Raw genomic sequence first — 10,927 nt, forward strand, 5'->3', positions numbered from 1 at the left:
CTGTAAGGTAAAACCTCCGTATGCCTCTTTGAGTCGGCATCACCTGTCCATTGCCGGGTCCATAGGACTCGTCTAGCAGAAATCGCCATAGCGTTGACTCTAGAACCCAGTAGGCCAATGTCTCTTTGAGCATCTCTCATATATAAGACAGCATCTTTAATATGACCCAGGGTCAATAACATGGTATCCTTATCCAGGGTATCAATTTCCGCTGATAAGGTATCTGTCCACGCTATTACAGCGCTACAAACCCAAGCCGACGCTATCGCCGGTCTGAGTAAGGTACCAGAATGTGTGTAAATGGACTTCAAGGTAGTCTCCTGCTTGCGATCAGCAGGATCCCTGAGGGTAAATACAACAAAAGTAAACCTTCCTAGTACACGCAGCGCAAGCAACAAGAAAAGGAAAGGTTAAGTTCCTGATTGAATGTGTAGACTCAGATGTCCCTGTCCAGCTTTCCGAGTGTGTGGAATCCAACTCGTAAATATGAAACAGAGAAAATAAAAGGACAACCAATGTGTAGTATTTCACAACAATAAATGGATAAAAAATGTCTTTGGATGAGTAGACTTAGATATCCAGATCCAGCGTACCCCACTCACTCAGTGATAGGTGGATATATGCATATAAAGGTATCTTTATGCCATCAAATGTCGTGTCTATTCACCCTTGAAGTGCGTTGAAAAGACCGATAAGAAGGGTAAAAATCATCAATATATAAAGCGTACCCGAAGACTCACAGGAAAAGGGGGGATATGAAATATATAAAGGTTTCTTTCAAATGTGTTATTTCAGTTGCACACAGCGTACCCCAACTCACTCTTGATGATGTGGAGCAATTCCTATCAAGGTATCTTTTACTCGGTTGTCTTGGTAAGTAGTTCTGTCTTCTATGGGGGTAATTCCAAGTTGATCGCAGCAGGATTTTTGATAGCAATTGGGCAAAACCATGTGCACTGCAGGGGAGGCAGATATAACGTGCAGAGAGAGTTAGATTTGGGTGGGTTATTTTGTTTCTGTGCAGGGTAAATACTGGCTGCTTTATTTTTACACTGCAAATTAGATTGCAGATTGAACACACCCCATCCAAATCTAACTCTCTCTGCACATGTTATACCTGCCTCCCCTGCAGTGCACATGGTTTTGCCCAATTGCTATCAAAAATCCTGCTGCGATCAACTTGGAATTACCCCCTATGTTATACCATATATCCTCAAAGTTTTAACATGGGGAAATAAAGCAAGAAGAGGAAAAACCAATGTGTAGTATGTATCAATTGGTATAGAGGTCTGATGAATAAATCTCCTATTTAGATGTTAATTCAAGATACAGGAGAAGCAATTTGTGCTAGACTTACACTATATAAAACAGCAAATTAGATAGTGTATTAAGCCTGGTAGTAAGGTAGTGCAAAATAGGGTAGCGTACCCCAACACTCACGGCAACACCACCAGTGACAAACACATCAAGGTATCTTTTTCAAGGGTGCAGAAAATTTTCATATATAGCGTACCAGGACTCACACGTGTAAATCATGCGCCGTTCCTATCAAGGTATCTTTATGCATTTGGTCAGGTAATTTCATTCCAAGTCGTGATTTTTCCAAAAAAATAAAAATTTATTGGACTCCACAAGCTCCACAGAGGAGTGTGCAAAAATACAACACATACATAAAAAAAGGGAAGAGAATCCAGTAAAAAATCTATTTAAAATACCAGCAACAGAAAAAAAAAATTGAAGTATAAAAAACCAAGTCCACATGGATTCAATTAAAAATGGCTACTCACACTCCTTGTAGTATAATCAACGCGTTTCGGTCTAATAGACCTTTATCAAGATGAACTGGAGTGTCCAGGAGTGAAATATTTATGATACTTCTACCGTGTATCTGCAGGGGAGAGCCTGGGGAGCTTCCTCTCAGCGGATTTCAGCAGCATGGATTAGTTCTCCTGATCAGGAGAACTAATCCATGCTGCTGAAATCCGCTGAGAAGAAGCTCCCCAAGCTCTCCCCTGCAGATACACGGTAGAAGTATCATAAATATTTCACTCCTGGACACTCCAGTTCATCTTGATAAAGGTCTATTAGACCGAAACGCGTTGATTATACTACAAGGAGTGTGAGTAGCCATTTTTAATTGAATCCATGTGGACTTGGTTTTTTATACTTCAATTTTTTTTTTCTGTTGCTGGTATTTTAAATAGATTTTTTACTGGATTCTCTTCCCTTTTTTTATGTATGTGTTGTATTTTTGCACACTCCTCTGTGGAGCTTGTGGAGTCCAATAAATTTTTATTTTTTTGGAAAAATCACGACTTGGAATGAAATTACCTGACCAATTGCATAAAGATACCTTGATAGGAACGGCGCATGATTTACACGTGTGAGTCCTGGTACGCTATATATGAAAATTTTCTGCACCCTTGAAAAAGATACCTTGATGTGTTTGTCACTGGTGGTGTTGCCGTGAGTGTTGGGGTACGCTACCCTATTTTGCACTACCTTACTACCAGGCTTAATACACTATCTAATTTGCTGTTTTATATAGTGTAAGTCTAGCACAAATTGCTTCTCCTGTATCTTGAATTAACATCTAAATAGGAGATTTATTCATCAGACCTCTATACCAATTGATACATACTACACATTGGTTTTTCCTCTTCTTGCTTTATTTCCCCATGTTAAAACTTTGAGGATATATGGTATAACATAGAAGACAGAACTACTTACCAAGACAACCGAGTAAAAGATACCTTGATAGGAATTGCTCCACATCATCAAGAGTGAGTTGGGGTACGCTGTGTGCAACTGAAATAACACATTTGAAAGAAACCTTTATATATTTCATATCCCCCCTTTTCCTGTGAGTCTTCGGGTACGCTTTATATATTGATGATTTTTACCCTTCTTATCGGTCTTTTCAACGCACTTCAAGGGTGAATAGACACGACATTTGATGGCATAAAGATACCTTTATATGCATATATCCACCTATCACTGAGTGAGTGGGGTACGCTGGATCTGGATATCTAAGTCTACTCATCCAAAGACATTTTTTATCCATTTATTGTTGTGAAATACTACACATTGGTTGTCCTTTTATTTTCTCTGTTTCATATTTACGAGTTGGATTCCATACACTCGGAAAGCTGGACAGGGACATCTGAGTCTACACATTCAATCAGGAACGTAACCTTTCCTTTTCTTGTTGCTTGCGCTGTGTGTACTAGGAAGGTTTACTTTTGTTGTATTTATTCTTGTCTTTAAATGTGGTGACATTTATTTTAAACCATCAGGTACTATAGCTGCATTGCGCCACTTGAGGCACTTTCCTATCTTTCTGTAGGATCCCTGAGGGTAGCCGTATCCTGGGATGGCAGTGCTACCTTTTTGGACAAGCGTGTCAATGCTTTGTCCCCCCTTGGGGCGGATTCCTCATCGTATCCCGTCCTTATTCGGGAAAGGATGCGCCATAAGAATCCTTTTGGGAATCTGCAGTTTTTTGTCTGGAGATTCCCAAGCCTTTTCAAATAACTCGTTCAGCTCATGAGACGGGGCAAAGGTTACCTCAGGTTTCTTTTCCTTATACATGTGTACCCTCGTGTCAGGGACAGGGGTGTCCTCTGTGATATGCAAAACATATTTTATTGCAATAATCATATATTGAATACTTTTAGCCAATTTTGGCTGTAACTTTGCATCATCGTAGTCAACACTGGAGTCAGAATCCGTGTCGGTATCCGTGTCTACTATTTGGGATAGTGGGCACTTTTGAGACCCCGAAGGTCCCTGTGACATAGGGGCAGGCAGGGCTTGACACCCTGTATATCCCTTGGACTCAGCTTTGTCCAACCTTTTGTGCAATAAATTCACATTAGCACTTAAAACATTCCACATATCCAACCAGTCAGGTGTCGGTATTGCCGACGGAGACACCACAGTCATTTGCTCCACCTCCTCCCTAGGAGAGCCTTCTACCTCAGACATGCCGACACACGCATACCGACACACCACACACTCAGGGAATCCTCTTATCTGAAGACAGTTCCCCCTTAAGGCCCTTTGGAGAGACAGAGAGAGAGTATGCCAGCACACACCCAGCGCTAATGACCCAGGGAAAAAACACAATATGTTTACCCAGATAGCGCTGTTATCATCTATTTTGCGCCAAATTATGTGCCCCACCCCTTCTTAAAAACCCTCTTTCACCGTGGTAAGCAGGGGAGAGTCAGAGGAGCTTCCTCTCAGCGGTGTGCTGTGGAGAAAATGGCGCCGGTGAGTGCTGAGGAACAAGCTCCGCCCCCTCAGTGGCGGGCTTCGGTCCCGCTGAAAAATTTAAAAAAACTGGCAAGGGTCTCATATATACAGTGCCTAGCCTGTATATCACTATTTAAGCCAGATTTGGAGGTCCTTATTGCTGCCCAGGGCGCCCCCCCTGTGCCCTGCACCCTTACAGTGACTGTCGTGTGTGTGCTGTGTGGGAGCAATGGCGCACAGCGTTACCTCTATGAAGATCTGAAGTCTTCTGCCGCCTCTGAAGTCTTCTTTCTTCACATACTCACCCGGCATCTATCTTCCGGCTCTGCGAGGAGGACCGCGGCGCGCCTCTGGGACAAACGGCAAGGGTGAGACCTGCGTTCCGTTCCCTCTGGAGCTAAGGGTGTCCAGTAGCCTAAGAAACAGAGCCTAACATTAAAGTAGGTCTGTTTCTCTCCCCTCAGTCACTCGCTGCAGGGAGTCTGTTGCCAGCAGGCTCCCTGAAAATAAAAAAACCTAACAAAATACTTTCTTTTCAGGAAACTCAGGAGAGCTCCCTGTAATGCACCCTGTCTCCTCTGGGCACAGTAATAAAACTGAGATCTGGAGGAGGGGCATAGAGGGAGGAGCCAGTGCACACCCATACCTAAAGTTCTTTTTTAGTGCCCATGTCTCCTGCGGAGCCCGTCTATCCCCATGGTCCTTACGGAGTCCCCAGCATCCTCTAGGACGTAAGAGAAATATACAGACTTCCAGTGCTACATCAGCCTCTCTTTTCCCTTAGAGTCTGAGCATGCATACAGTTGTTCCATGATTTTTACAGATCTTATACTCAATGCTCCTTAAGTTTGGAGAGTCAGAATGGGGGATGGCAGCGGCAGACAACCATAGGCCAAGTATAGTAAAGTTGTGTTTGGCATATCTTGCAGGTGTGGGATGACTGGTGCAAATGTAGGAAATTATGATGTTGACCATTGACACTATCTAGCCACTTCAGATTGTCTGGCTGCTTTTAAAAACCCTTCTGAAGAATGTGTATAACCATTGTGACTAGTATGTTAAATCAAGCCATTGCCATCCACCTACGAAGAAAACAACATTTTTTGTACAGTATGCAGTTTACAGTGCTTTACTTATGAATTTGTAGTTGTTGTTTGTATTTAATTTGGAAAATGTCACACTTTACCCTGCTGTCACTGTAATACAGTTGCACTGCTGAAGTATGTCTGGTGCAATGGCTACTGCTTACCAACTGGATATACTTACATGAGAATTTCTTGCATCTGTTTTTACCTATATTGTCTATATATTTTGTGCACAAATGCATCCAACTCTACATGAGCCCCTAGTGGTTTGCACGTAGCATGACACAATAAGGCAAAGAGAATATATTTAACATGCACAATATTATAGCATAAATGTAAATACATAACAGACCCCATTGTCCAGCATATGAAATTGCCCATCATCAAGCACATACTGTACATCCTCTCTCCTAGCACGTATATAGTTCCATGTGCAGAAATAAAGTTATATCCACATAAAGCTGTAATGAGACAATTGGGGATTGGTGAAGCAGAGAGAGCATAATAACGTTCACTTGGTCAGAACACAGCAGCATTATATCATTTTCTTTTTTTATTTAGCTATATTCATACCTCCCAACATGACCCTCTCCAGGATGGACACAAGGCTCTGCTCCTGGACTTTTCTCTTAATTTGTGATTGCCGGCACCTGGTTTGAACAGGTTAATGGATAGGAAAAGTGTTTCATTACAGGTGATCAGAAATTAAGAGGGAAGTCCAGGAGCAGAGCATTCTGTCCCTCCTGGATAGGGTCATGTTGGGAGGTATGTTTATTTATTGTTTGTAATACCAATATTTACATATCACGTATTTATAGACCAATGGAGAAAGTAAAAAACTTTAAACTTGCTTGAATTTGGTGCATTATAGTAAAGTGACATTATTATTCCTTTTACCTGGGACACTCACGGATTACACAGGTTCTATGGCTGGCTGACTTCAAGCCTACATTTCAGCTGGTTTTAATCAGCCCCAGAACATGTGTAATCCATGAGCGTCCCAGGTAAAAGGGATAATATGGTCACTCTAATTCACAGGTTCTCAAACTCGGCCCTCAGGACCCCACACAGTGTATGTTTTGCAGGTCTCCTCACAGAATCACAAGTAACATAATTAGCTCCACCTGCGGACCTTTTAAAATGTGTCAGTGAGTAATTAATACACCTGTGCACCTGCTGGGTTACCTGCAAAACATGCACTGTGTGGGGTAATGAGGACCGAGTTTGAGAACCACTGCTCTAATTATAGATGTGCAGTTGCTATATGTAGCTGTGTTTAATGACAGTATTGTATCATCTGCTACTACCTTCAGGTCACACATCCATATTTGCAATTAGTTATCCATGTGTATTTCTATATGTAGAATAAAACACAAAAGCTCTGAAGAAAATAACGATAAGGATATTATGGTGAAACAAATGCAGCAACCCAATGTGTCTGTGTCTTGGACTTACAATTGTTCCTTAAATTCCATTAGGTAGCTTTTTCACCAGAGGGATTAATTGCTTTTGATAAAAGCTGTGGGCCTGATTCCGGTCCTGACGAATCTGTGACACATGTTGCACAGTACCGGTGTTTGGTACTTTGTGTATGACACTGCTCATGTCATCTAACACAGAGCAGCTGCAGACGTCAAGAGATTGACAGTCTGCAGTCATTTGGGGGCTGGCAGTGGGTGGCGGTGTTTATTTATTGGACTGCGCCTTGTTTTTAGTGATGAGCGGGTTCGGTTCCTCGGAAACCGAACCCCCCCCGAACTTCACCGATTTTACACGGGTCCGAGGCATACTCGGATTCTCCCGTATGGCTCGGTTAATCCGAGCGCGCCCGAACGTCATCATCCCGCTGTCGGATTCTCGCGAGATTCGGATTCTATATAAGCAGCCGCGCGTCGCCGCCATTTTCACTCGTGCATTGGAAATGTTAGGGAGAGGACGTGGCTGGCGTCCTCTCCGTTTATTAATGTTGATGCAACTATTTGTGCTTATTGCTTAATTGTGGGGACTGGGGAGCAGCTGTATTATATAGGAGGAGTACAGTCCAGAGTTTTGCTGACAGTGACCACCAGTATACGTTGTCTGCCTGAAAAACACTCCATATCTGTGCTCAGTGTGCTGCATATATCTGTGCTCACACTGCTTTATTGTGGGGACTGGGGACCAGCAGTATTATATAGGAGGAGTACAGTCCAGAGTTTTGCTGACAGTGACCACCAGTATACGTTGTCTGCCTGAAAAACACTCCATATCTGTGCTCAGTGTGCTGCATATATCTGTGCTCACACTGCTTTATTGTGGGGACTGGGGACCACCAGTATATTATATAGGAGGAGTACAGTGCAGAGTTTTGCTGACAGTGACCACCAGTATACGTTGTCTGCCTGAAAAACACTCCATATCTGTGCTCAGTGTGCTGCATATATCTGTGCTCACACTGCTTTATTGTGGGGACTGGGGACCACCAGTATATTATATAGGAGGAGTACAGTGCAGAGTTTTGCTGACAGTGACCACCAGTATACGTTGTCTGCCTGAAAAACATTCCATATCTGTTCTCAGTGTGCTGCATATATCTGTGCTCACACTGCTTAATTGTGGGGACTGGGGAGCAGCTGTATTATATAGGAGGAGTACAGTGCAAAGTTTTGCTGACAGTGACCACCAGTATACGTTGTCTGCCTGAAAAACACTCCATATCTGTGCTCAGTGTGCTGCATATATCTGTGCTCACACTGCTTTATTGTGGGGACTGGGGACCACCAGTATATTATATAGGAGGAGTACAGTGCAGAGTTTTGCTGACCAGTGACCACCAGTATACGTTGTCTGCCTGAAAAATGCTCCATATCTGTGCTCAGTGTGCTGCATATATCTGTGCTCACACTGCTTTATTGTGGGGACAGGGGACCAGCAGTATTATATAGGAGGAGTACAGTGCAGAGTTTTGCTGACAGTGACCACCAGTATACGTTGTCTGCCTGAAAAACACTCCATATCTGTGCTCAGTGTGCTGCATATATCTGTGCTCACACTGCTTTATTGTGGGGACTGGGGACCACCAGTATATTATATAGGAGGAGTACAGTGCAGAGTTTTGCTGACAGGGACCACCAGTATACGTTGTCTGCCTGAAAAACATTCCATATCTGTTCTCAGTGTGCTGCATATATCTGTGCTCACACTGCTTAATTGTGGGGACTGGGGAGCAGCTGTATTATATAGGAGGAGTACAGTCCAGAGTTTTGCTGACAGTGACCACCAGTATACGTTGTCTGCCTGAAAAACACTCCATATCTGTGCTCAGTGTGCTACATATATCTGTGCTCACACTGCTTTATTGTGGGGACTGGGGACCAGCAGTATTATATAGGAGGAGTACAGTCCAGAGTTTTGCTGACAGTGACCACCAGTATACGTTGTCTGCCTGAAAAACACTCCATATCTGTGCTCAGTGTGCTGCATATATCTGTGCTCACACTGCTTTATTGTGGGGACTGGGGACCACCAGTATATTATATAGGAGGAGTACAGTGCAGAGTTTTGCTGACAGTGACCACCAGTATACGTTGTCTGCCTGAAAAACATTCCATATCTGTTCTCAGTGTGCTGCATATATCTGTGCTCACACTGCTTAATTGTGGGGACTGGGGAGCAGCTGTATTATATAGGAGGAGTACAGTGCAAAGTTTTGCTGACAGTGACCACCAGTATACGTTGTCTGCCTGAAAAACACTCCATATCTGTGCTCAGTGTGCTGCATATATCTGTGCTCACACTGCTTTATTGTGGGGACTGGGGACCACCAGTATATTATATAGGAGGAGTACAGTGCAGAGTTTTGCTGACCAGTGACCACCAGTATACGTTGTCTGCCTGAAAAACGCTCCATATCTGTGCTCAGTGTGCTGCATATATCTGTGCTCACACTGCTTTATTGTGGGGACTGGGGACCAGCAGTATTATATAGGAGGAGTACAGTGCAGAGTTTTGCTGACAGTGACCACCAGTATATATAGCAGTACGGTATGGAAGGCCACTGCTCTACCTACCTCTGTGTCGTCAAGTATACTATCCATCTAGATTCTATACCTGTGGTGCATTTTAGTTTTGCAGTTTGCTGACAGTGACCACCAGTATATATAGCAGTACGGTACAGAAGGCCACTGCTCTACCTACCTCTGTGTCGTCAAGTATACTATCCATCTAGATTCTATACCTGTGGTGCACTTTAGTTTTGCAGTTTGCTGACAGTGACCACCAGTATATATAGCAGTACGGTACGGAAGGCCACTGCTCTACCTACCTCTGTGTCGTCAAGTATACTATCCATCCATACCTGTGGTGCATTTCAGTTGTGCGCAGTATATATAGTAGTAGGCCATTGCTATTGATACTGGCATATAATTCCACACATTAAAAAATGGAGAACAAAAATGTGGAGGTTAAAATAGGGAAAGATCAAGATCCACTTCCACCTCGTGCTGAAGCTGCTGCCACTAGTCATGGCCGAGACGATGAAATGCCATCAACGTCGTCTGCCAAGGCCGATGCCAAATGTCATAGTAGAGAGCATGTAAAATCCAAAAAACAAAAGTTCAGTAAAATGACCCAAAAATCAAAATTAAAAGCGTCTGAGGAGAAGCGTAAACATGCCAATATGCCATTTACGACACGGAGTGGCAAGGAACGGCTGAGGCCCTGGCCTATGTTCATGGCTAGTGGTTCAGCTTCACATGAGGATGGAAGCACTCATCCTCTCGCTAGAAAAATGAAAAGACTTAAGCTGGCAAAAGCACAGCAAAGAACTGTGCGTTCTTCTAAATCACAAATCCCCAAGGAGAGTCCAATTGTGTCGGTTGCGATGCCTGACCTTCCCAACACTGGACGGGAAGAGCTTGCGCCTTCCACCATTTGCACGCCCCCTGCAAGTGCTGGAAGGAGCACCCGCAGTCCAGTTCCTGATAGTCAAATTGAAGATGTCACTGTTGAAGTACACCAGGATGAGGATATGGGTGTTGCTTGCGCTGGGGAGGAAATTGACAAGGAGGATTCTGATGGTGAGGTGGTTTGTTTAAGTCAGGCACCCGGGGAGACACCTGTTGTCCCTGGGACGAATATGGCCATTGACATGCCTGGTCAAGATACCAAAAAAATCAGCTCTTCAGTGTGGAAGTATTTCAACAGAAATGCGGACAACAGGTGTCAAGCCGTGTGTTGCCTTTGTCAAGCTGTAATAAGTAGGGGTAAGGACGTTAACCACCTCGGAACATCCTCCCTTATACGTCACCTGCAGCGCATTCATAATAAGTCAGTGACAAGTTCAAAAACTTTGGATGACAGCGGAAGCAGTCCACTGACCACTAAATCCCTTCCTCTTGTAACCAAGCTCCTGCAAACCACACCACCAACTCCCTCAGTGACAATTTCCACCTTACACAGGAAAGCCAATAGTCCTGCAGGCCATGTCACTGGCAAGTATGACGAGTCCTCTCCTGCCTATGATTCCTCCGATGCATCCTTGAATGTAACGCCTACTGCTGCTGGCGCTGCTGTTGTTGCTGCTGGGAGTCGATCGTCATCCCAGA

This window comes from Pseudophryne corroboree, chromosome 1, assembly GCF_028390025.1.
Source record: "Pseudophryne corroboree isolate aPseCor3 chromosome 1, aPseCor3.hap2, whole genome shotgun sequence".
Classification (NCBI taxonomy): Eukaryota; Metazoa; Chordata; class Amphibia; order Anura; family Myobatrachidae; genus Pseudophryne; species Pseudophryne corroboree.